We start from the raw sequence: 25,572 nt of genomic DNA on the forward strand, positions 1-25,572 counted from the left end.
TCAAGAAGTTTATGTTTAGGAAAATTCACAAAAGCAAAGTAGAAACAGTCAATAAATATATAAATAAAATTTCCTCACTAAACACCAAGGACATGAAAATTAAATCAAGATATACATATTCACCCATCAAGTGGCCTACTTCTAAAATGCAGAATGTTGATGATGACATGGAGAAACAGGTTTTCTCTCTGATGGTGAGAATGTGAATTTTTTTTTTAAGATTTTATTCATTTATTTGACAGATAGAGATCACAAGTAGGCAGAGAGGCAGGCAGAGAGAGAGGAGGAAGCAGGCTCCCTGCCAGCAGAGAGCCTGATGTGGGGCTCGATTCCAGGACCCTGGGATCATGACCTGAGCCAAAGGCAGAGGCTTTAACCCACTGAGCCACCCAGGCACCCCTGGAGATGCTTTTTACCTGGAGGGTATGGGAAATTTTTCTTATGTGATGAAAATCACATCATCAGTTTAATAAGAGATTTTAAGATATATTTACGGTTCTGTAAACAGTTTAAAGAAGTTGTAATCCATTTACAAAATGGACTATTATATAACTCAAAAAATATTCTAGAATATCTTATGAAGTGAAAAAAATTTGACATCCTATTAAACAGAAAAAAATTGTTTATAGAAATTATAGCAAATATTATACCAATTTCATTTTTGTATAAAAGTTTTTATACATGTACAGAGAAAATACTGGAAAATGTTCACTAAAATAGTAACTATTTTACCTTTGAGGGAAAGTTTAAGATTTTTATTTGTTTTATGCTTTTCATATTTTCCAATGATCTACCCTGAATATGAATTTTGTTTTATAATCAAGCAGAAAATTAATGGAAAAAAACAAGAAGTAACCTCCTCCATGAAGCCTTGCTCTACCTGCCTAATCAGGGTGGATGGCTTCTTCTGTTCTCAGCGTTTTTGTTCTCACCCATTTTAGACATGTACTAATTCTTCTTTTTTTAAGTCTACTTATTTATTTAAGTAATCTCTATGCCCAATGTGGGGCTCGAACTCAGGACCCCGAGATCAAGAGTTGCATGCCCCTCTGACTGAGCCAGCCAGGTGTCCCTGAACATGTACTAATTTTATGTACCTTTTCCCAACTAGACTGAGATCCTTCAGAGTGCAGTCATTTCATCTTTTTATTTCATCTTTTCCTTCCCCCTTTATGTTCTTCAGTTACTAGTTCAAACCCTGGAACAGAGTAGATGCTCAGTGTTATGAGTTGAATTAGGTCCCCTAAAAGATATGTAGAAGTCCTAACCCATGGTATCTCTGAACATGGGATTACTTAGAAGTAATCTTAGTTTGGGGATCAGGGTAATGTTGGCTTTGTAGATGTTATTATTCGGGTGGTATCAGTAGGACGAGCCCTAATCCAATATGAATGGTGTCCTTATAAGAAGAGGAAACACAGGCATAGATTCACAGAGAAATATTGTGTAATGATGGAGGCAAAAAAAGGAAGTGATGCATCTATAAGTTAAGAAATGCCAAAAGTTGCTGGCAACACCAGAAGCTAAGAGAAGGGTATGCAACAGATTTTCTCCCAGAATCTTCAGTGAGAGAGTGGCCCAGCCAATAAGGCAGAAATAGAAGAGAACAAATATCTACTGTTAGAAGCAATCCAGTTTGTGGTTTGTGGTACTTTGTTACAGAAACCCTACTTAGGAAACTAATATGCTAGCAAATAATTGTTGGACTGCTTCTACATGGCCCCAAAGAATCAATTCAGAACCAGTGGATGGATTTTAGAAGGGGAAAATTCCTGCTCTTTATTAGAAAGAATTTTCTTAGAGCCATAGTGGTTCACAGGTGGGAGGTACTGAGTTACCCCTTGTGGCAAGGAATATATAATCTTCTGCTGAATAAATACCTAATGAAACTGTACAAAGAAAATTCAAGCCATAGATTGTTATTTGAATTCTGCTCTAAAAATCCATGATTCTTGGGGCGCCTGGGTGCCTCAGTGGGTTAAAGCCTCTGCCTTCGGCTCAGGTCATGATCCCAGGGTCCTGGGATCGAGGCCCACATCGGGCTCTCTGCTCAGCGGGGAGCCTGCTTCCCCCCTCTCTCTGCCTGCCTCTGCCTACTTGTGATCTCTGTCAAATAAATAAATAAAATCTTTTTAAAAAATCCGATTCTCAAGTATGAAATTAATAAAATAACTAGTAACTATTTGGAAGTCTGGTGTGCAATCCAAGATCCATTGAAATGAATAAGATAAAGCAAGTTCTCCTCATTTTAATAGGGACTGATAATATTAGCACTGGCTACTGGCATATGAATGATATTATGACTCTGTGATAATACTTACGCAAGTTACCTGGAACAGCAGTAGCAGGCATTCAATAAAAGAGGATGTTCTTTCCTTTACCCTTTCCAGAAGGTAAAAAGAAAAAAACCCAAAAAACAAAAACAAAACAAAACAAAACCCCACAAAACTATGAGTGTTTTGAGGTTTCCAAATTCAATATATTTAAAATAAATACCTATATATGATAAAGATAATTCATGCAATACACAAAGTTAATTCTAAACACTTAGACTTAGTGGATCTGATTAGAGCAGAAAAGATTGAAATTTGTGCACAACTGCGGCAAAATACAAGAACACAGCTCAACTATACAAAGATATACTGAGTCTCTGCAATGAGTAAAAATACTACAAGGTGGGAAAGATACATGAATTTTTAAAATTAAAAAATGTTATTGAAATATAATATACAGTATTGTACTAGTTTCTGTACAAAATAATGATTCAATAACTCTGTACATTACTCAGTGTTCACCAAGATAAATATACTTTTGATCTCCTTTATCTATTTCACCCATTCCCCCACATAACTCCCTTCTGGTGACCACCAGTTTGCTATTTTTAAGAGCCTGTTTTTTGGTTGGTATCTTTTTTCTTTGTTTGTTCTGTTTCTTAAATTCCAAATATGAGTGAAGTCATATGGGATTTGTCTTTCTCTGACTTATCTCACTTAGCAGTATACCCTCTAGGTCTATCCATGTTGTTGCAAATGGCAAGATTTCATTCTTTTTTATGGCTGTCTAATATATGTGTGATACATATAAATACATCTTTATATATATATCTTCTTTATCCATTCATTTGTCAGTGGACACTAGGGTTGCTTCCATATCTCGGCTATTGTAAATAATGCTTCAATGAACATAGGGATGCATATATCTTTGCAAATTTGTGTTTTCATTTTCTTTGGGTAAATACCCAGTAGTGGAATTACTGGATCATATGGTAGCTCTATTTTTAATTCCTTGAGGAACTTCCATAGTGTTTTCTAGAGTGGCTACACCAATTTACATTGCCAACAACAGTCCACAAGGGTTCCTTTTCCACCATATCCCACCAACACGTATCTTTTTTTTGATATTAGCCTTTCTAACACATCCAAGGTGTTAGAAAAAGCAAACCTCATTGTGGTTTGCTTTTCATTTCCCTGATGATTAGTGATGCTGAGTATCTTTTCATGTGTCTGTTGACCATCTGTATGTCTTCTTTGGAAAAATGTCTATTCAGATCCTCTGCTCATTTTTAATCAGATGATTTGGGGTTTTAAGGTGTTGAGTTGTATAAGTTCCTACATTTTTTTGCAATTAACTTTTCCCATTCAGTAGGCTGCCTTTTTGTTTTGCTGACAGTTTCCTTAGTTGTGCAAAAGCTTTTTACTTTGATGTAGTACCAATAGTTTAATTTTGCTTTTATTTCTCTTACTTGAAGAGACATATCTAGAAAATTGTTTCTATGGCCAATGAATGTCATATAATATAGAACTTATAAACAAATACAATGAGTCAAAAATACTGCAAGATGAGAATACAAATAGGAGTTATTTTTAATAGCACATTTCAATTATTGGAAGAAAAATATGCTCTCTTTATTGTGCTTGTGTAGAAGAAAACACTGAGTCAAAATATATTTCACTGTAAATGTTTGATGATGGGGGGTTAAAACATCCTTTGAAAAGCTAAGATGGCTGTAACTCACTTTCAGTGCTTTTTTGAGGACTTATTTTCTGCAAATAAACCAAATAAAAACTCATCAGTTTTATACATATATGTAAATAAATGCATGTGTATAATTACATATCTGTGTATGTATTTATGTATGTATGTATCTATACATTTACAAAGGCTTCAAATTCTTGCAGTTGAGGATATAGATTAAACACATATCCATGCATATATTTTTCCCTCGCTATGATTCATCTCTGTTAGAACTGATTTTTAATAAAATGTTCCTATCTACCAAAATGTCACTATTTTCTTCCTTCCCTGCCTCCTCCAGGAAGCACTTAGAAGCAAGGATCGTCTTACATAACCAAGTTATGTAAGGTTTTAAAAAGGTTTTGGTTTTTTTCCCCCCCATCACATTGATTGATTTGCAAATGTTGAACCACCCTTGCATTCCATGGATAAATCCCACCTGGTCATGGTGGATAATCTTTTTAATGTACTGTTGGATCCTATTAGCTAGGATCTTGTTGAGAATCTTAGCATTCATATTTCTCAGGGATATTGGTCTGAAATTCTCCTTTTTGGCGGGGCCTTTGCCTAGTTTGGGGATCAGGGTAATGTTGGCTTCATAAAAAGAGTCTGGAAGTTTTCCTTCTGTTTCTATTTTTTGAAACAGCTTCAGGAGAATAGGTAATATTTCTTTGTTGAATGTTTGGTAGAGTTCTTCAGGGAATCCATCAGGTCCTGGGCTCTTGTTTTATGGGAGGTTTTTGATCACTGCTTCGATCTTATTACTAGATATTGGTCTATTCAGGTTGTCAATTTCTTCCTGATTCAGTTTTGGAAGTTTATAGGTTTCCAGGAATGCACCCATTTCGCCTGGGTTGCTTAACTTATTGGCATATAACTGTTGATAAAAATTTCTGATGATTGTTTCTATTTCCTTGGTGTTAGTCGTGATCTCTCCTTTTTCATTCATAATTTTATTAATTTGGGTCCTCTCTCTTTTCTTTTGGATTAGTTTGGCCAATTGATTATCAATCTTACTGATTCTTTAAAAAAAAAAAACAGCTCCTAGTTTCATTGATGCGTTCTACTGTATCTCTAGTTTCTATCTCATTGATCTCTGCTCTAATCTTGATTATTTCCCTTCTTGTGTGTGGAGCAGGCTTAATTTGTTGTTGATTCTCCAGTTCTTCAAGGTGTAAAGAGATCTGGTGTATTCTGGATTTTCCAATTTTTTTTGAGGGAAGTTTGGATGGCTATGTATTTCCCCCTTAGGACTGCCTTTGCTGTATCCCATAGGTTTTGGACCGAAGTGTCTTCCTTCTCATTGGCTTCCATGAATTGTTTAAGTTCTTCTTTGATTTCCTGGTTGATCCAAACATTCTTAAGCAAGGTGGTCCTTAGGTTCCAAGTGTTTGAGTTCCTTCCAAGCTTTTTCTTATGGTTGAGTTCCAGTTTCAAAGCATAGTGGTCTGAGAATATGCAGGGAATAATCTCAATCTTTTGGTATCAGTTGAGCCCTGATATGTGACCCAGTATGTGGTCTATTCTGGAGAAAGTTCCATATGTACTTGAGAAGAATGAATATTCTGTATATATCTATTAGGTCCATCTGGTCCACTGTGTCATTTAATGCCCTTGTTTCTTTATTGATTTTCTGCTTGGATGATCTATTACTTAGATTGGTATGTTAAGATCCCCTACTATTAATGTATTCATATCAATATGACTCTTTATCTCAATTAACAGTTGTCTTATGTAGTTGGCTGCTCCGATACTGGGGGCATAAATATTTACAATTGTTAGATCTTCTTGGTGGATAGACCCTTTAAGAATGATGTAGTGTCCTTCTTTATCTCTGACTACAGTCTTTAGTTCAAAATCTAATTTATCTGATATGAGAATCACTACTCCAGCCTTCTTTTGAGGCCCACTGGCATGAAAGATGTTTCTCCATCCCTTCACTTTCAGTCTGGATGTATCCTTAGGTTCAAAATGGGTCTGTTGTAGACAACATATGGATGGGTCCTGTCATTTTATCTGATCTGCAACCCCGTGCCATTTTAGGGGAGCATTTGGGTCATTCACGTTAAGAGTGATTATTGAAAGATACATTTTTATTGATATCATGTTGCCTGTGAAGTCCTTGTTTCTACAGATTGTCTCTGTAAATTTTTGTTCTATGACACTCTTGGGTTCTTTCTTTTTTTATAGAACCCCCCCTTAATATTTCTTATACTGCCAGCTTGGTGGTCACATACTCTTTTAAACCTCGCCAGTCTTGGAAGCTCTTTATCTCTCCATCCATTTTGAATGTCAGTCTTGCTGGATAAAATATTCTTGGCTGCATGTTCTTCTCATTTAGTGCCCTGAATATGTCTTGCCAGGTTTCTGTAGACAGGTCTGACATTATTCTGATGGACCTTCCTCTGTACGTAAGGAATCTCTTCCCCCTAGCTGCTCTCAAGATCTTCTATCTAAAATTATGATTCATCAATTTCACAATCAGGTGTCTTGAGGTCTTTCTAGAAAGATTGGTTTTCTCCAACCTAGCCATTGCCTGGATAATTGTTACTCTGAATTCCCTTTCCAACATACTGTTTATGTCCATGTCCAATAGCTCTCATGGAGATGGCACAGTCTCTGAATTTTTCCTCTGTTGGGCATTCCTCCTCCTATCAATCAATGTGATAGAACAAATCAATAAAAGAAGAGAGAAGAACCACATGGTCCTCTCAATTGATGCAGAAAAAGCATTTGATAAGATACAGCATCCGTTCCTGATGAAAATGATTCAAAGTACAGGGAAAGAGGGAACATTCCCCAACTTCATAAAATCTATCTATGAAAAATCCACAGTGAATATCATTCTCAATGGGGAAAAGCTGACAGCCTTCCCTTTGAGATCAGGAACACGACAAGGATGCCCACTCTCGCCACTCTTATTTAACATAGTACTAGAAGTCCTTGCAACAACAATCAGACAACAAAAAGAAACAAAAGTTATTCAAATTGGCAATGAAGAAGTCAAACTCTCTCTCTCTTTGAAGAAGTCAAACTCTCTCTCTCTTTGCAGATGACATGATACTTTATATGGAAAACCCAAAAGACTCCACCCCCCAACTATTAGAACTCATACAGCAATTCAGTAATGTGGTAGGATACAAAATCAATGTACAGAAATCAGTGGCTTTCTTATACACTAACAATGAAAATGTCGAAAGGGAAATTAGAAAATTGATTCCATTTACTACAGCACCAAGAACCATAAGATCCCTGGGAATAAACCTAAGCAAAGAGGTAAAGGATCTGTACTCGAGGAACTACAGAACACTCATGAAAGAAACTGAAGAAGACACAAAAAGATGGAAGACCACATTCTATGCTCATGGATCGTAAGAATAAACATTGTTAAAATGTCTATACTGCCTAAAGCAATCTATACTTTCAATGCCATCCTGATCAAAATTCTACCAGGATTTTTCAAAGAGCTGGAACGAACAATCCTAAAATTTGTATGGAACCAGAAGAGACCCCAGATGGCTAAAGAAATGTTGAAAAAGAAAAACAAAACTGGGGGCATCATGTTGCCTGATTTCAAGTTTTACTACAAAGCTGTGATCACCAAGACAGGATGGTACTGGCACAAAAACAGACACATAAATCAGTGGAACAGAGTAGAGAGCCTAGATATGGACCCTCAACTCTATGGTCAAATAATCTTTGACAAAGCAGGATAAAATATACAGTGGAAAAAGGAAAGTCTCTTCAGTAAATGGTGCTGGGAAAATTGAACAGCCATGTGTAGAAGAATAAAACTCGACCATTCTCTTATACCATACACAAAGATAAGCTTGAAATGGATAAAAGTCCTCAGTGTGAGGCAGGAATCTATCAATATCCTAGAGGAAAGGGGTGCCTGGGTGGCTCATGGGTTAAAGCCTCTGCCCTTCGGCTCAGTCATGATCCCAGGGTCCTGGGATCAAGCCCCACACTGGGCTCTCTGCTCCACGGGGAGCCTGCTTTCTCCTCTCTCTCTCTGCCTGCCTCTCTGCCTACTTGTGATCTCTGTCTGTCAAATAAATAAATAAAATCTTAAAAAAAAAAAAAGAAAAATCCTACAGGAGAACATAGGCAGTAACATCTTTGACATCAGCCACAGCAACTGCTTTCAAGATATGTCTCCAATGGCAAAGGAAACAAAAGCGAAAATGAACTTTTGGGACTTCATCAATATCAAAAGTTTCTACATAGCAAAGGAAACCATCAACAAAACAAAGAGGCAACCCATGGAATGGGAGAAGATATTCACAAATGACACTACAGACAAAGGGCTGATATCCAAGATCTGTAAAGAACTCCTCAAACTCCACGCACACAAAACAGATAATCGTGTCGAAAAATGGAAAGAAGATATGAACAGATATTTCTCCAAAGAAGACATACAAGTGGCTAACAGACACATAAAAAAATTGTTCATCATCATTAGCCATCAGGAAGATTCAAATCAAAACCACATTGAGATACCACCTTACACCAGTTAGAATGGCCAAAATTAACAGGACAGGAAAAAACAAGTGTTGCTGATGGGAATGCAAGTTGGTGCAGCCACTTTGGAAAACAGTGTGGAGATTCCTCCAGAAACTAAAAATAGAGCTTCCCTATGACCCTGCAATTGTACTACTGGGTATTTACCCCAAAGATACAGATGTAGTAAAAAGAAAGGCCATTACCCCAATGTTCACAGTAGCAATGGCCACAGTCGCCAAACTGTGGAAAGAGCCAAGATGCCCTTCAACAGATGAATGGATAAAGAAAATATGGCCCGCATATACAATGGAATACCCAACTTCTTTATCAACATGGATGGGACTGGAGGAGATTATGCTGAGTGAAATAAGTCAAGCAGAGACAGTCAATTATCATATGGTTTCACTTACCTGTGGAGCATAAGGAATAATACGGAGGACATTGGGAGTTGGAGAGGAGAAGTGAATTGGGGGAAATCGGAGGGGGAGACAAATCATGAGAGACTGTGGACTCGGAGAAACAAACTGAGGGTTTTGGAGGGGAGGGGAATGAGGAGTTGTATGAGCCTGGTGGTGGGTATCAAGGAGGACATGTATTGCATGGAGCACTGGGTGTGGTACATAAACAATGAATGCTGGAACACTGAAAAGAAATAAAATAAAATAAAAAGGGTTGTTTTTTTTTTAAACCTGAATTTCATGGAAATAATAGACAATGAAATTCTATCTAATCCCCAGCCCAGATAACTCCTGGGAAAGATTATGCATGTGTCCTGTGCAAAGGTAAGTTCATTGTTTCAACATTTTAAGAAACTAGTCATAGTCAGAAAACAGTAGGGTACAATAAATGTTTATTTAAGGTATGCCTCCAAACAGGACTGGAACCCTGAAATGTTAGGTCTCCTTTTAAAATGTATACCTGAATTCATGAATCTTTCAAGCTGTGTCTGTACAGAGCTGCTGATTCAAGTAATTTGTTCAAATAGGCTTCTGTGGTACCTTTCTATGTTGCTCCAACAAAAATATTTTTAAGACCAAGGAACCTTTTTCTTGAGTGAATGTTTCTACACACTGAAAAGTTTATTTCAATAATTCTGTCTTTTAGAACTAAATAAGCTGGGAAACTGAAAAGGCAAAACAGATACTTAAACACACGTACAGTTTTTAATTACATGTTATTACTTTTTAAAAAATTTCCCATAGTGGAGTCTCCACATTACCCACTCTCCCCATTAAAAAAATCTGCCAACAGCAGAGTAATGAAAATACAGGTGAGGAAAAAAAGATGCTTAAATGAATTTGAGATCTCTATCAGAGTTCTGTGAATTCCACCACACACTTATTGCACTGAGATGTTGAGGATATTGAAAAGATTTTAGAATAAAACAGGCAGATTCACATCCTACTTCTGATGTTCAATTAGCTATGTGCCCTTGGGCAGTTAATTTCCATTTCTAGTAGTCTCATATGCAAATTAGGTAAGTAAGACCTACATGCTAGCATTGTTGCAAAGTTAAATTAGATCCTACATAGAAGATGTCTGTCACATGGGGACACTTAACAAATATTGACATTCTTTCCTTTTTTGCTGACTAATTGGGGTAGGGGAGGTAGGAGGAATCAAAACAACCTTAGAAATACTCATCATAAGATTTTGTTTTTTTTCTTTTTTTAACAGACTATTGGACAACTGATAGAGATGGTTCCAAGGAAAACAGGGTACCATCCATGCCTTTCACTTCCTTTAGTTTTGGTAGAAATTCTGTGGCTACAAAATAGCATTTTCAGAGACAGGGATCTGAAATCAAGTGAAAGATGAGTGAATGTGGTTGCACTAAAATATTTCTTATTTCAAAAATTTCAAGAGCATGTTCACACGCAATCCCACTCACATCATTATGTGTCTGCAGTAACACATGGATATTTGAGGCGGAGCCAGGTGTATCGCCAGGCTTGGCATAAGTGCACATGGCAAACACAGCTTGGGTGATTTAAACTTCCATGTTTCCCAGTCTTCTGATAGGCTTCCTGACAGAATGCTGTGGGTGGATGGTATCAATGCCAGAAGAGCGAAGAAAAATAAAGACAAACTTCAGGGTATTATTACGGTTGGTTTCTCACCAGTGCATGGTGGCCTCCACAAGTTTGATATTCATTCACTTATTCTCTCAACAAATATTGATGAGGTACCAACTTTATGCCCAACTTTGTATGGTTGCCAACTGGAATATAGTGGTAAACAAAATTCATACTGCTCTTGCCATCAATAGCCATGCAGGCTATTCAGGCTGGTATTGGAAAGAAGATGTATCTATAAGTACTTGTGAAGACGATTAGAATATTAATAAAATAGGAAGAGTGGACAGCTCCATGAACACAACTGAAAGATTTACAGACATCACTGGAATATGCCTAAATTTTCTGATGGCCATGGTGTCTTTACATTAAGATGATACACAAGTGTGTAGACACAATCATCACTTAGAATAAATAGGTAAAATAAACCAAAAGAGTTAGAAATGTTGAAAGATTTTCTGATTATAAAACACTTTACATAATGAGTCTCATTTGGGTAATTCATAAAAGCATGATGATTACCATTTGTTTAGATGGAGATCTAATTTCAAGAACCTCTTTGGGAGGATGCTAAGTACGAGTATCTTTTTAAGTTGGCCTTTTAGAGATAAATTATCTAGATAATTTATCAAGGTATGATACAACTCATGTCTCTGTTTTCTGGCTTTAGGCATTAAACTGTCATGCCTATTAAATGACTTCAGAAGACACGACCTCAGATGCAAAATAATGAAACCCAGCCTGTAAAATTAAGAAAGATAACTCAAAGAAAGTTAGGTATATTAATAAGTAGTATAGTGTCTCTGGGCAGAATAGGGATCAATACATATTGATGGAGTCTTTCTTTGGTTACAATTTAAGGCTTGCTCTGCTGCTTTCTGCTAATCACTAAAAGGTCCTTAACTGGCTTTGGACAAATTCTGGTCATTTCTTGGAGGTCTAAAATGATTCTTTTTCCTTTCATATTGTCTAAGAAGAAAAAAAATTTTATTTGCATAAATGTATTCCTGTGCCTTTTTCCAATCAGCAATAAACAATTTCCTATATTATTTCCAATATCAAGGCCTCTTCTTTTTCTAATGCAAGATTTTTAATTCCAAGGTATTTGGTAGAAAGGGGAGGAGGCTGAAACTGTCACCTGGAAATTTAATTTCATTTCTTAGTTTTCCTGCCCCTTCCACCTCCCGTCCTTCACACACTCATGTTGGCTCATAGATTTCTTCATATGTAACTTCTGAGAAAAACTGTAACTTAGTTTCTGTGTTCTAAGTCCAGTTTTCAGACTCAGCATCTTCTAAATCCTCTTACTTTGATCCTTGCTTTCACCAAGCTTTCCAGATAAGGAATGTTTTGTTTTTTTTTTTTTTTTAATTTTATTTTTTATAAACATATATTTTTATCCCTAGGGGTACAGGTCTGTGAATCGCCAGGTTTACACACTTCACAGCACTCACCATAGCACATACCCTCCCCAATGTCCATAATCCCACCCCCCCAACCCCCCTCCCCCCATCAACCCTCAGTTTGTTTTGTGAGATTAAGAGTCACTTATGGTTTGTCTCCCTCCCAATCCCATCTTGTTTCATTTACTCTTCTCCTACCCCCTTAACCCCCCATGTTGCATTTCCTCTCCCTCATATCAGGGAGATCATATGATAGTTGTCTTTCTCCGACTGACTTATTTCGCTAAGCATGATACCCTCTAGTTCCATCCACGTCATCGCAAATGGCAAGATTTCATTTCTTTTGATGGCTGCATAGTATTCCATTGTGTATATATACCACTTCTTCTTTATCCATTCGTCTGTTGATAGACATCTAGGTTCTTTCCATAGTTTGGCTATTGTAGACATTGCTGCTATAAACATTTGGGTGCACGTGCCCCTTTGGATCACTACGTTTGTATCTTTAGGGTAAATACCCAGCAGTGCAATTGCTGGGTCATAGGGTAGTTCTATTTTCAACATTTTGAGGAACCTCCATGCTGTTTTCCAGAGTGGTCGCACCAGCTTGCATTCCCACCAACAGTGTAGGAGGGTTCCCCTTTCTCCGCATCCTCGCCAGCATCTGTCATTTCCTGACTTGTTAATTTTAGCCATTCTGACTGGTGTGAGGTGATATCTCATTGTGGTTTTGATTTGTATTTCCCTGATGCCGAGTGATGTGGAGCACTTTTTCATGTGTCTGTTGGCCATCTGGATGTCTTTGCAGAAATGTCTGTTCATGTCCTCTGCCCATTTCTTGATTGGATTATTTGTTCTTTGGGTGTCGAGTTTGCTAAGTTCTTTATAGATTTTGGACACTAGCCCTTTATCTGATATGTCATTTGCAAATATCTTCTCCCATTCTGTCAGTTGTCTTTTGGTTTTGTTAACTGTTTCCTTTGCTGTGCAAAAGCTTTTGATCTTGATAAAATCCCAATAGTTCATTTTTGCCCAAATAAGGAATGTTTTAATTTAAAAGTACAGATCATTGGACCTTAGTATAGCCAACTTCAGTTTTTCAAAGTTTCTTTTTTGTCAACTCAGGGTTCCTTTTTTTTTCTTAACAACTTTTTAGTGAACTTCCTAATTTTGACATCTATGCAGAAAATGTATCTATTTTTACTTTGTGTCTGTCTCATGTTGTATTATTAGGAAAGAGCTTTTCAGTATGAATTTCATGAGATCAAGTGGATGACTAATTCCCATCACACGATTGTGGGTAGGTTTCTTAAACTCCTCCTCTCCTAATTTCTGAAGATACCTCTTACTCTGTGGTCTGTTGCTCGACATCATTTGCTATGCAGAAGAGGTTTAACAGAGTTAAATACAGAGTTAATTTTAAGAATAATTACCTCGGGTTGGGGGGGGTTGCGTTTCCTTGCGTGCAAGTGATGTTCTGTTTTGTGATCTGGTTATGTGGATGTGCTTTGTTCACTATGTGAAAATGCGTCCAGCTATACACTTAGGATTTGTACACTTATCTTCAATAAAAGGTCTGCTAAAAATAAACTGCCTTAAAAAAATCACTTTTTGATTAAGTTCAATTATATCGTAATCTATTTTTCAGCTGAGACGTTCATCATTATTTAATTGGTTTGTAAGGTTCTTCCAGTAACTCAAGCCAAAATCCTCAGAGTCATTCTTGACTCTTCTCTTTCCCACACCCATGTCCAATCTATAGGCAAATACTGCCAGCTGCACCTTCAAAATAGATCCACAGTCCTACCACTTCCTCCCACTCTGCTGCTACCTCATTCACCAAGCTGATGTCATCTTTTGTGCAGCTTACTGTAAAGGGTCACCCTGCTTCCACACTGCCCCCCAACCCCACACACAGAAGGCGGACAGAACCTATTCAATGTAAGATAAATGTTATCGTTCTTCGGCTCCCAATCCCCCATCAACTTCATGTTTTGCTCCAAGCAGAAGCCAAAATCATTACTGTGTGTCACAGTGTCCTCACCTAGCACCTTCTCCCCAGCCCAAATCTAACCCCTTTACAGCAATACAGAAGCACAATGAGGCTGTTTCATTTAAGGGATCAGCTACCTGTTTTCTTTGCCCTATTTTCCTCTACTAAATTATATACAACAAAAAAAATTAACACTGACTAAGAATCATTTAGGATAAATCACATGGAAGAGCTATTATTTGACCATTCTACAGAAAAAGAATTTTTAGATGGTTCAGCTGAATAGTTTGGATATATTCAGTTATGGAATTTTGTATGAATTCAGTCTCAGAATTTTGTTCAGGAATTTAGAAGTCTGAATAGTGAAGTTCAAATGACCTAGTAAGAAGATACTTCCATAAGGATGTTTTATGACTTTGCGAAACTAGCACTTGAAAAATTTTTGTTATTATTCATCTCTTTAATAAGCACTTATCAAGCACCCATGGTATGCTCAGACACTTTCTTAGGTGTTCAGGATGGCAAGAAGAATAAGACATAATTTCTGAACTTAAGAAAACTGCAATCTAGTCCATTTGAATTTGAAATGAAGGCATTCAAAGTCTATGCTTCCAACTAATTATTATATTTTTTAAAAACCTCTTTTCCATTTCTCTAATTAAGTATATTTTTTTGCTTGAAAAAGATAATACCTGCTCATTGTTAAAGAAATATTATACACATGTGTAAGTTAGAAAGTAAATTTCATATATTGCCGTACAAATTTTAATGTTACCATTTTCTAGAAGTGCTAAGGCATCATTAAGTGGCTATTTTGTAACAAAACCTTGGGATGTCTTGCCCTGGGAAAATGCAACAAGAAAGGAGACAAAACAACTGAGAGGACCTGTGCTATCAAAATACAAACCTGGCCAAGGAGTTCTGTGATATATATGTGTATCTCACACATTCTATATAAATACATAAGGGATAAATATACATAACAAAAAATGTCCAAAGAGTCCTGTCAGACAAATTTGAGAGAAAGGAAGTTTTCCTAAATAAACATGAAGAACAAAGAAAAATCCAAAGGAAAAACAAATAAAAACTGTTCAGAGGATTTCTAATAAAAGAGACCTGAAAAATTAACTAATGGCATATGTCACTCTGCCAAAGTTCAGACCTGACTCTTCCCATCCTGACACCAAGTAGTGAGGGATAAAAAGCCGAAAGCCCCCCTGCAAAATCCAGGTAGCAGGGCCTTTGATGGAAAATCTCTCTGGAACAAACAGTGCAATGGGGACCAGCAGTGGTGAGGTATCAAGGAAACAATTAGAAAGGCTTCTTCTCAGGGTGCCTGGGTGGCTCAGTGGGTTAAGCCTTTGCCTTCGGCTCGGGTCATGATCTCAGGGTCCTGGGATTGAGCCCTGCATCGGGCTCTCTGCTCAGTGGGGAGCCTACTTCCTCCTCTCTCTCTCTGACTGACTCTCTGCCTACTTGTGATCTCTGTCAAATAAATAAATAAAATCTTAAAAAAATTTTTTTTTTAAATAAAAAATAAAAATAAAAAAGCTTCTTCTCGAGTAGTACAAAAACCTATTTGCATTCCTTGGCAGCAATAAAGAAATGATCTCTAGGATTAAGATGAAGGAACTAAGAGGATTATAATGGTAAGAAATAAAACTATCCGCAATAGAATTTTCAAACTTTGGGTCTTAGGATATCTTCATATTCATTTTTTTTTAAAAATTTTATTTATTTATTTGAGAGAGAGAGAGAGAGAGCATAAGACCAGGAGTGTTAAAGGGAGAAAGAGACTCCCTGCTGAGCAGGAAGCCTGAGGCAGGACTTGATCCTGGGACTCCTGGATCACGACCTGAGCCGAAGGCCATTGCTTAACCAACTGAGCCACCCAGGCACCAACATCTTCATGTTCTCAAAAAATATTACTGAGGATCCCAAAGAGCAAGTTTTACAGGGATTATAACTGTTGATATTTACCAATTACAAACTAAAACGGAGAAAAGTTTATATATCATTTAAAAGCAATACATGTATATGGTAACAAATATCTTTATGAAAAATAACTGCTAAACAACATGCCTTCATAAATGTCTCATGCTTCAAGACAACTTGCTATGTGTGTCAAGAAGGCAATGCTCTGACGGCTCTTTACTTATGTTTCCTCATGGTTGTATAGGCAGTAAGTAGCCCTGCAGGGTAAAGCAGGGTCTCCCTCCAGGACAGAAAGCAAGCTTGCTTACTGCCAGCTATGAATGGTAGGCCCCCCATGCTCAGTCTGCTTCTCCTGTTATGCAACCACTCTGTGTCCAGGCATCCATCCAGGCCTGGCTGTGCTGCCCCTGTGGGACTTGTCCTCACTAGGGGAAACTGATGTAAACATACCGACACCCTGGCTATGGTTTTGCTGTGAATAATAAAGTCGTTAAATTCTGACATAGGAGCTTCATGTCTTCAGCCAGCCTTCCATTAAATGGTGGTAAGCTAATCTGTTAACTTGCAAGTAGAGTAAAACCTCAGACCCTTTAGAGTTCTTGACAATCACAACCAAAAAATGCAAGAAAAACAGCAGTGCTTAACATTTTTGCAAATCCCTAATGTCTGGCTGAATAGAAGAGAGGTTCTCATCTGGTTCAGTCCTTGAAATATGTTGTATTGGTTGAAATTTATCAAGAACATGTGGCCTCATATAGACATGCAGTTGGAAAAGAGACAACTCTGTTGAAATTCTCAAAGGATCTCAGGATCCCAGTGCTCCTTGGACCACGCTTAGAGAACCAATGATTTATGGCTATGCAGCTTTCTGACTACATAAAGATGACTTTACTACAGAGCACTCAGTGTTCACAAAATTCTTGCTCCAGAAGATGAAATTCCAAATCAACTTTGAATTCATTGTTTTAATACTGTTATTGTTGCTTTTGTTATTTGTTGTTTATTTTTTATTATAAGAACTTTCTAAAAATCCATTTATCCAAATACTCAACCACTAAACTTGCCCTCATCAGAGTTAATAGATCATTCATCAGTCTCATCAAAGGTTGTTAATTCTTCAAGGCTAACTTTAAACCCCTTCATTGTTGGGTCCACCAGTCCTAAACTATTATTTCATAAACTCTGCCCAATCCTAATCAGCCCTCTTGCCACATTGAAAGACCTGCCTTACACTAGATTCCCCAACCTTTACAAATACCCTGCCTTTCACCTTCCCTTCCTGAGACACTTCCAAAGCACAGCCAATATAGTGACCTCCTTTAGTGCAATAAGCAATAACTTGGTCTTCCTTTATAAATAAGTTAGTTTGGTAGTTTTTATAAGATGTTAATTAATAATCTATTTCTTATTTATATCACTTCTTCTCCAATAAGTGGGTCTCCATTTTGAGAAACTAAGCATCAAATGTGCTTAACACAACCTTCTCTGCATAGCTTAGGAAGAGAAAGTTCTGGGGTCCTTCATTACATGGTGAAATCCTGGTATTTAATCTATTATTAAATCACATAAAATTTAGGGTTGTCAGGTTTATCAAATAAAATATAGAACACTCGATTAAATTCCAAATTCAGCAAAACAATGAATAATTTTTTAGTGTAAGTATGTCCCAAACATTGCACTGGGCATCCTGTGTTTTATCTGGCCACTTGACCTAACACTTGTGCTGCAGGACTTGTGGCTTTACTTTAACAACACACATTCTCCATGTGCTTTTTATTCATGATTGAGGAAGATCCTAATGACTTTATAAAACTGAATTCAATAATTACCTTAGGGTCCTTACTTTAAGTTGGTAGGCAAATTAGAGATGAAGTATGGAAAGAACAAAATTCTAAGGTTGTCAAGAAAAATTCTTGCTCTGTCAAAGAATCCTGAAGATTGTGTTTAAACCCCTGAGCACCAGATCTTAAGTTCTCAGCTAGAACTACAGGCTAAAAAGCTATCTGCAATGTAGCATGAAGCTGGATTCAAATTACATAGAGAGAAAGTTGTGGGACTGCAGACACTACACACAGCATGTATGAAAGTAAGCTGAGAAACTGGTAAGCAGAAGTGAGGCCAAGATGAGATTATTATAACAGCAAGTGTCGAAGTTTTTCATTTTTAATAGGCTCTGTATATTTGAAATGGCACAATCCTTAGTCTAGGATTTCAGGCATTAAGTGTGTTACACTTAATGTGCATCCCATGCTGATATCCAACATTTGTTAAGACCATCTAATGTTGAAAGTTAATGAAGAACAATAACAATCTTCAAACTACTCTGTTACGGTCCTATGATTTTGCATAACTAAAGCTTTTTAATAATTAATTTTTCATGTATTAATAGCATTACAACAAAAAGGAAAACATACCAAACTGAGAGGCAGAAGACCTGGACACTTCAGTCTCAGTCCTACAGCTAACTGGTTCTTTAACCTTGGGCAATTTGGTTCCCATGTTATTTTGTTACAGTTGCAATAACGAAGTGCTGTTGCTTAAACAAGAACAATTTATTCTCTCACAGTTTTGGAAGATAAAAGTCCCACATTGAGGTCATCAGCAGAGTTAGTCACCTCTGAGTCCTTTCTCCTTCCTTTGCAGATGGCCATCTTCTCCCTGTGTCTTCACATTATCTTCCCTCTGTACATGCCTGTTATACACAAATGTTTGTGTCCCCCCAGAATTCATATGTTGAAATCCTAATCCTCAATGTGATGGTTTAGGTTGGGGGTACTTAGGGAGGTGATTAGTTGATGAGGGTATTGCCCTCATGAATGGAATTTGTGACCTTATACAAGAGACCACAGAGAGCCTTTGCCCCTTTCACCAACGAGGACATGGCAAAAAGACAGCAGTCTGTGAACCAGGAAGCTGATCCTCACCAGACACCAAATCTGCTGGTTCACTGATCTTGGACTTCCCAGCCTCCAAAACCATGAGAAATAAATTTCTGTTGTTTATAAGCCACCCAGTCTATGATAATTTGTTATAGCAGCCCAGCCAGACTAAGATAATGCCTGTGTCCAAACTTCCTCTCATCAGAACACATTTCATATGGAATTACCCTAATGACTTCACTTTAATTTAATTACCTATTTGAAGATTTTGTCTGCAAACACAGTCACATTCTGAGGTACTGGGAATTAGACTTCGACATATGAATTTGCAGGGACACAATTCAGTCCATAACCATTCCCCTTTCTGATAAGGATATTGGAATTAATCATTCTAAAGTCTGTTCTCACTCTATGATTTACATACAGTAAATATAATATATATACAAATATACAGTTTATATATATATATATATATATATATATATATATATATATATATATATAAAATCTAAATCAGATTACCTGTTACACTTTATGGACTACAAAATTAAAACTAGTGGGTATAAAGCTCAAGAAAACTAATATTCATCAACAGAAACAACTGAAATCATACCATTACAATGTTAATGAAGACTACAGATGGAAAATGTTCATTTGAATTTCAAATAGTTGTAGCATTTTGAGTATACTGAAATGATTCAGCAATATCTGCATGGTAGAAAAAAATGTAAGTAATTGTCGTTCTCTTATTCCAGTAGGACCTAGGAGGATATTCTGCAAATATCTGTTGAAACTTTCACAGGTGGATACTATCAAAAGGCTTTTTACTGAGGCTATGAAAATTAGTTAATTCTATAATAGCCGTGTTTATGATTTGAGGATATAGCAAGAGATCTGTGGTGGCACCTCTTGTTATTTTCTTTTTTTTTTTTTTCTGTAATGATTTTACAGCTAAGTTGATAGCATAATATGCATTCTCAAGGATCTTTATTCCCATATTCACCTGGAAAGACTCAAAGAGAAAGCCATCTATAATTTATCCCTGGTAGACTCAAAGCCTCCGTAAACTCTTTAGATGCATTTTGGTCAGAGCCACAGAACCATGAATGAGAAGTGATCTAGACTAGTGCATAATAAAATCAGTCACACAGAATGACACGAGGAGTACTTAAGATTATTTAGGCCTCACTTTAATACATTTACATTTAGTAGGTTTAGGATAGAGCCCATGAGTAAAAATTTTTGACAAAGACATAACCCCCTGACAGTCACATACTCCCCACCAAGATTTTTATGTAGCTGGTCCACCTACGTTTGGCATTTGCGGACGGAACCCTGGATCTCGCAGACCCTAGAATCTACCACAGGACCCCATCAATCCCTGAAGAACTGAAATAGTTTGGTTCTGCTCTCTACTGCCAGAGATACTCTCCATCCCACAAGGTCAAGAGCTGTGTATAAAGGAATAATAACATTGTGAACGTGGGCAGAGCCATCTATGATATTCTAACATGTTTAAAATGTTCTTTAGTAATCAAGGAATTTTAAGTCCTAATTACGTATCCTAACTGCTTATATGAATTTGAAGAGAAAAGAGCTAAGACTATCCTCTTACCTGGCATTTTCTCCACCTGTAGCATTCACTTGCAAGAAAAAGTTCTGGAAGATTTTGAAACTTAGTGAGCACACTGTCTAGTTCATCAATACAGGTAATCTCTGCCTTTGCCTTCAACCATCTTACTTTACAACACTGTAGAGAGAGAAGTTAATTATAGAAAACTATTAGTAATCAGAACAATTTCTAGCCATAGAAATGCAAATTGTGTCCAGTGAATGTCACTAATTATAGTCCTGCAAATATTGCTTTTGGCTAGTTTGCACCCATTCAAAAAATTCATCTCGGTGTTCCTTATCTGACAGTAAATAGTTGGTACTCTGAATTTTCATTTGAGTGGTTTATAATATCTTCCTTGTTCTCTCATTAATTAGTGAGTTAAGTAAAAATCCGACAGACATTAACTTGTATGAGAATTATAACCATAACCACTTCTAAAATTTATCTTTTAACCTACTCATTTATTAAACATTTATTGACTATATATTAGGCATCACATTTGTTAGTAAACAAAAGAGACACAGCCCCCCCCTTTTTAAAATAGAATATACAGTTTAAAAGGAGGAACAAAGTAGTAAACAGGTTCTAAAGGAGCAGGCAATGAGAGTATAGTGTCTTTTTCGTGGGCACCCTTGGATACAGCCTCCAAGGATCCCTGTATCGTGACTGCTAATCTGTTCTTGGGCCATCCCCTCCCCTTGACTATAGGGAGGATTTATTGACCTGTCTATAAGGAATAGAACCAAAGAGAACACAACATATGGGATGGCATGTAATTCCCAAGACTGAATTACAAAAAAACTGTCATTCTAGGTTAAGCACCCTTTCTCGTTCTCTTGCTTGCTTGTTCTTAGGGAATCAGCTGCCACGCTGTGAGCTGCCCTATGAAGAGCCTCGTGTGGCAGAGAACTGATGTCTCCAACCAGCAGCCACATGAATGAGTATGCAAGGAGATCTTCCCACAGTCAAGCCTGGAGAGGACTACAGCCCCAGCCAACCCCTCAACTGCAAACCTCTGAAAGACCCTGAACCAGAGGCACGTGGATTCCCTACCCACAGGAACTGTACCACATTGAATGCTGCTTTAAACCATTACATTTTAGGGTAACTAAAATGCAACAATGGGTAACTATTATAGTCTTTTTCTTGGCAAACCATTAGAATATTCTCTCACAGATGCCCCAACAGGAACCATAAAGCTTAGCGCCAGTGTGGAGATCTTGCATCTAATATTGTTACCCTTCAGCTTAATTGTTCAGGAATTAGTTACAGAGTATCCAGGTCCAGGTGAACCAACACTGGAAACTGCAGATACAACAGCACAAACATTCAGTAAGGAGAGAGAGGAAAAAAAAAAAAAAGTCCTCCTCCCAAAGGAGATCTACCGAGACAACATAATCCTCATAAATACTAGAGGAAATGACTCTAGTAAAAGGGGAAATATTAGCTTGTGATGCTATATAAATCATGGAATAGTTCTTTTTAACAAAAGCCCAGACTTTTTGAATAACCTGGCCTTCTTTGAAGGTCATGGTTTCTCCTTAAATGTTTTCCTACATTGATCCCTTTTCTTTCCTCCTTTTGATCTTAGCAATTTCACATGCCATCCCCTTTTAAGAAGTACCATGCACCAATATGAGAATATGGTAAAAGAGAAACTGGAACTGGAAATGCCTGAGTTTAAATTTTGGCTATTACCAACTATAGAGCTTTGGTAAGTTACTCAATCTTAAAACAGGCATGATAATGTTTACCTTTCAGAATTTCTGTTAATTTACCAGCTTCAAAATCAGAAGTAATGCACTGAAAGACTCCACACACGGTAGATACTAGACAAATAACAGTCACCATTATTATTCCCACTCTCATTTTTTTAAGGCTAATCTTATGGCATCCTCTAATATATTTTATTAAAAATCCCTTTGTCAAGCTGTATCTAACAGCAAAAGATATCCCAGATTCTACGTATATGTTCATCCCAAGATCTGGAAAATTCTATTTCAGAGGAAATATTGGTTCTTCAGTGCTAATGCAGAGGAAAGGTTGTTTTTTTTGGCAATTGTCAAGTAAAGTAGAGGCTAAGTGACCAGGAAATTTGTCATAAGGCAATCTTACGTACTTATTGTCATAAGGCAATCCATAATGTACCCCTCTCTGAAAAGAAAATTAACTGTAAAATAATTGATCAACTCAAAACATTTTAAAATCTTTGAATACAGGGCACCCTGCTAGCTCAGTCAGAAGAGCATATGACTCTTGATTTCGGGTTCGTAAGTTTGAGCTCCACATTGGGGGTAGAGATTACTAAATAAATAAACTTTAAAAATGTATTTCTTTAAAAAATCTTTGAACAAAATTTGACAATATATATTTCATTGCCTCCTGAATGGAAAAACCCAGAGAACCAGAGAATAGGAGTGGGAAGGAAAATTCATCTTAACAGTATATTTGTTGGTAGTTGAAAATTCTTTGTACTTTATATAGATATTACCTAATCAAAGTGTTATTCATTAACTAAAATGTATGTACTCTAAATCATTTAATATCACACAATTAATCTTTCCCTTTCAGTTTTATTATTCCCAATATTTCTTTTTTCCATTTTAGTTCAAGAGAACATTAATTCTAAACGTTTTTTTTTTCTAAAGTAGTACAAGTATCAGTTTTATACTTCATAGTGATAGCTGCCCCCAATCGCAGTTTTGACTTAGTGTTTCACAAAGCTTTGATCATCTGTGCTGAGGAAGGAATCCACCCCTCTTTGGTCTTCTCCTAGAGGAGAGCAAACCCTGAAACTCCCCACTGCCTTTCAAGCCAACCATTTCTTGTTAGCTGTCGCTTTAGGCAGTTCATCCTAGGTCTACAAGCCAGGACACATGTGGATGCACCCTCGTTCTTCTCTCTTCACCTCCAAGACAGGTGGCTTGCTGGGATGTGAGCTGCCCTAATATTCTGTCCTTGTTCGTGGACCATCATTACAGTTCCTCTTCACTGAAGAGTCAGAATAAGAAATGAGCAGGGGGAAACACACTTAACAAAACTTAAAATAGAAAAAACCTATTCTAATCGTCCTGAAACTCAGATACTCTTAGTAGTTTTTTCAATGAGCTTCAGTCAGGTTCTTCTCTCTGATGAATGGTGAGTGGAAATTTTGTGTCTTCAGAAGCACTGACGCCATCATTCCCAAGATTCAGACAAAACAAAACAAAAATCTTCAACTGAGACAAAGCAAATTAACTCCCAATTAGCCAGGACAAAGCAAAGGTTTCCACTTTTGCTAAAAAAGAACCAAATGAGGCCCCAGCACAGTAACAGGTAAGGTATTTGTACTGAAAGGATATTTGTTGGTAGGAGAAGATCTGCTTCCAGCTTCAGTGGAGAGCTGAAAAGTCCTGAAGAGGGGGTCAAATGATAGGGAAGCCATGAGGGTGTGCCAGACTCTCCACACTCTTCTTTAGCCCCCGCCCTGATCCTAGGAAAGCACATCCACCTCCACACTCCATTACATACCTTGTTCCTCTTTGCTTCCACACGTATATTTTTCCTCCTCTACTTCTCGACTTTTCATTTTATTATTTTTTTAAGGACTTTATTTAGTTATTTATTCGAGAGAGAGAGAGAGAGAGCGTGCCAGGGGAGGAACAGAGAGAGAGGGACAAATAGACTTCATGCTGAATACAGAGTGGGATGTGGGACTCAATCCTAGGACCCTGAGATCATGACCTGAGCTGAAATCAAGAGTCAGACACTTAACTGACTGAGCCACCCAGGTGCCCCTTGACCTTTCATTTTAACCTCATTAACCTCATGAGCTTTATTTTTATTTTTAACTGGCCTCTCTTAGTAGGTATGTTTTTTTTATCACTCTCCTAGCTGGATTTTTGCTCTTCATTTTACCTAACAAGCTGTATGACTCTGGGCAAAGTACCTACTCTTTCTGTGCCTGCTTTCCCTTGCCATAAAATGGAAATAGTAATGGTTCTGTCTGATGGGGTTATTGAGAGAATTACATGAGTTAGAAGAGTCACCTTTCTTAGAAGAGCACCTGGTATGAAGGATACATGGGGCAGATGTTATTTTTATCGAAAGTTTCACTCATTTCCCCCTTCTTCTAGTTTTAATTTTTAGCTTATTTTATTGCATTTTAATTTTAGCATTATCTTAGATCTTTTTCTTGATTTTAGGTTTTTCTATAATTTTCAATCGTTATGTTTAATTTTGTTTACATTATTGTTAGTGCTCTCTAATAGTTTACTTCAATTACTAGCTTAGGCCTGTCCTTCACTTGGGTTTTGTTGACTCTCTTTGTTCTCTCATTTCTTCTTTTTGATTCAAATCAACAGTGACAGTGATTTTTTTTTTTAAGATTTTATTTATTTATTTGACAGACAGAGATCACAGGTAGGCAGAGAGGCAGGCAGAGAGAGAGGGGGAAGCAGGCTCTCCGCTGAGCAGAAAGCCCGATTCGCGACTCTATCCCAGGTCCCTGAGATTATGACCTGAGCCGAAGGCAGAGGCTTTAACCCACTGAGCCACCCAGGCACCTTGTGTGATGGTGATTTTTAATGGCCTGTCTTCATTGTGGGCAACAAGAAGTGAGTCCAGAGAAATGGTTACCAAACTTTAGTGTGTCTTAGAATCACCTAGAGGGCTTGTACAACACAGAATGCTGGCACCAGCCCCATAGTTTTGGATTCAGAGGGTCTAGTTTGGGGTCCAGGTGATACTGATGCTGTGAACTGGTGACAACATTTTGAGAATCACTGGTCTGGAAAGGTATGAATAGGGGACAGAGTCCTTATTATAACTAGGAAAACCCCTTCCCATGCATTGTAGCCGATTTTTGCCATGCACCCACTGCTTTATTGGATTTTCTCTAATTCATTCTACTTCCTGCACAGTATAAACTCTTCCCAGGGCCATTACCTCCACCCCCACGTCCCCCCCCCCCCACCCCCGCGGCATATGGGTCACTGATTGGCCAAAAAGTTTACTTGTTAAAATATCACACCAAATATATATATATTACACCATTCTCCTTAAGAGAAAATATGGGGCACCTGGGTGGCTCAGTGGGTTAAAGCCTCTGCCTTCAGTTCAGGTCATGATCCCAGGGTCCTGGGATCAAGCCTTACATAGGGCTCTCTGCTCA

At 37.5% G+C, this 25,572-nt stretch overlaps 1 long non-coding RNA gene across 3 annotated transcripts in view; it reads right to left on the reverse strand.

The window, feature by feature from the left end:
• LOC125081021 (uncharacterized) overlaps positions 1-25,572 on the reverse strand; it is an 88,130-nt gene that overhangs the window by 38,402 nt on the left and 24,156 nt on the right. For 2 of the 3 annotated variants that reach the window (XR_007121561.1, XR_007121559.1), the window contains one exon: positions 20,426-20,555. The exons of the other annotated variant lie outside the window; for it this stretch is intronic. This is a non-coding gene — a long non-coding RNA (uncharacterized LOC125081021). Of the gene's footprint in view, positions 1-20,425; positions 20,556-25,572 lie in introns of those variants that run through there. 3 annotated transcript variants of the gene reach the window in all.

This window comes from Lutra lutra, chromosome 11 (genome assembly GCF_902655055.1).
Source record: "Lutra lutra chromosome 11, mLutLut1.2, whole genome shotgun sequence".
NCBI lineage: Eukaryota > Metazoa > Chordata > Mammalia > Carnivora > Mustelidae > Lutra > Lutra lutra.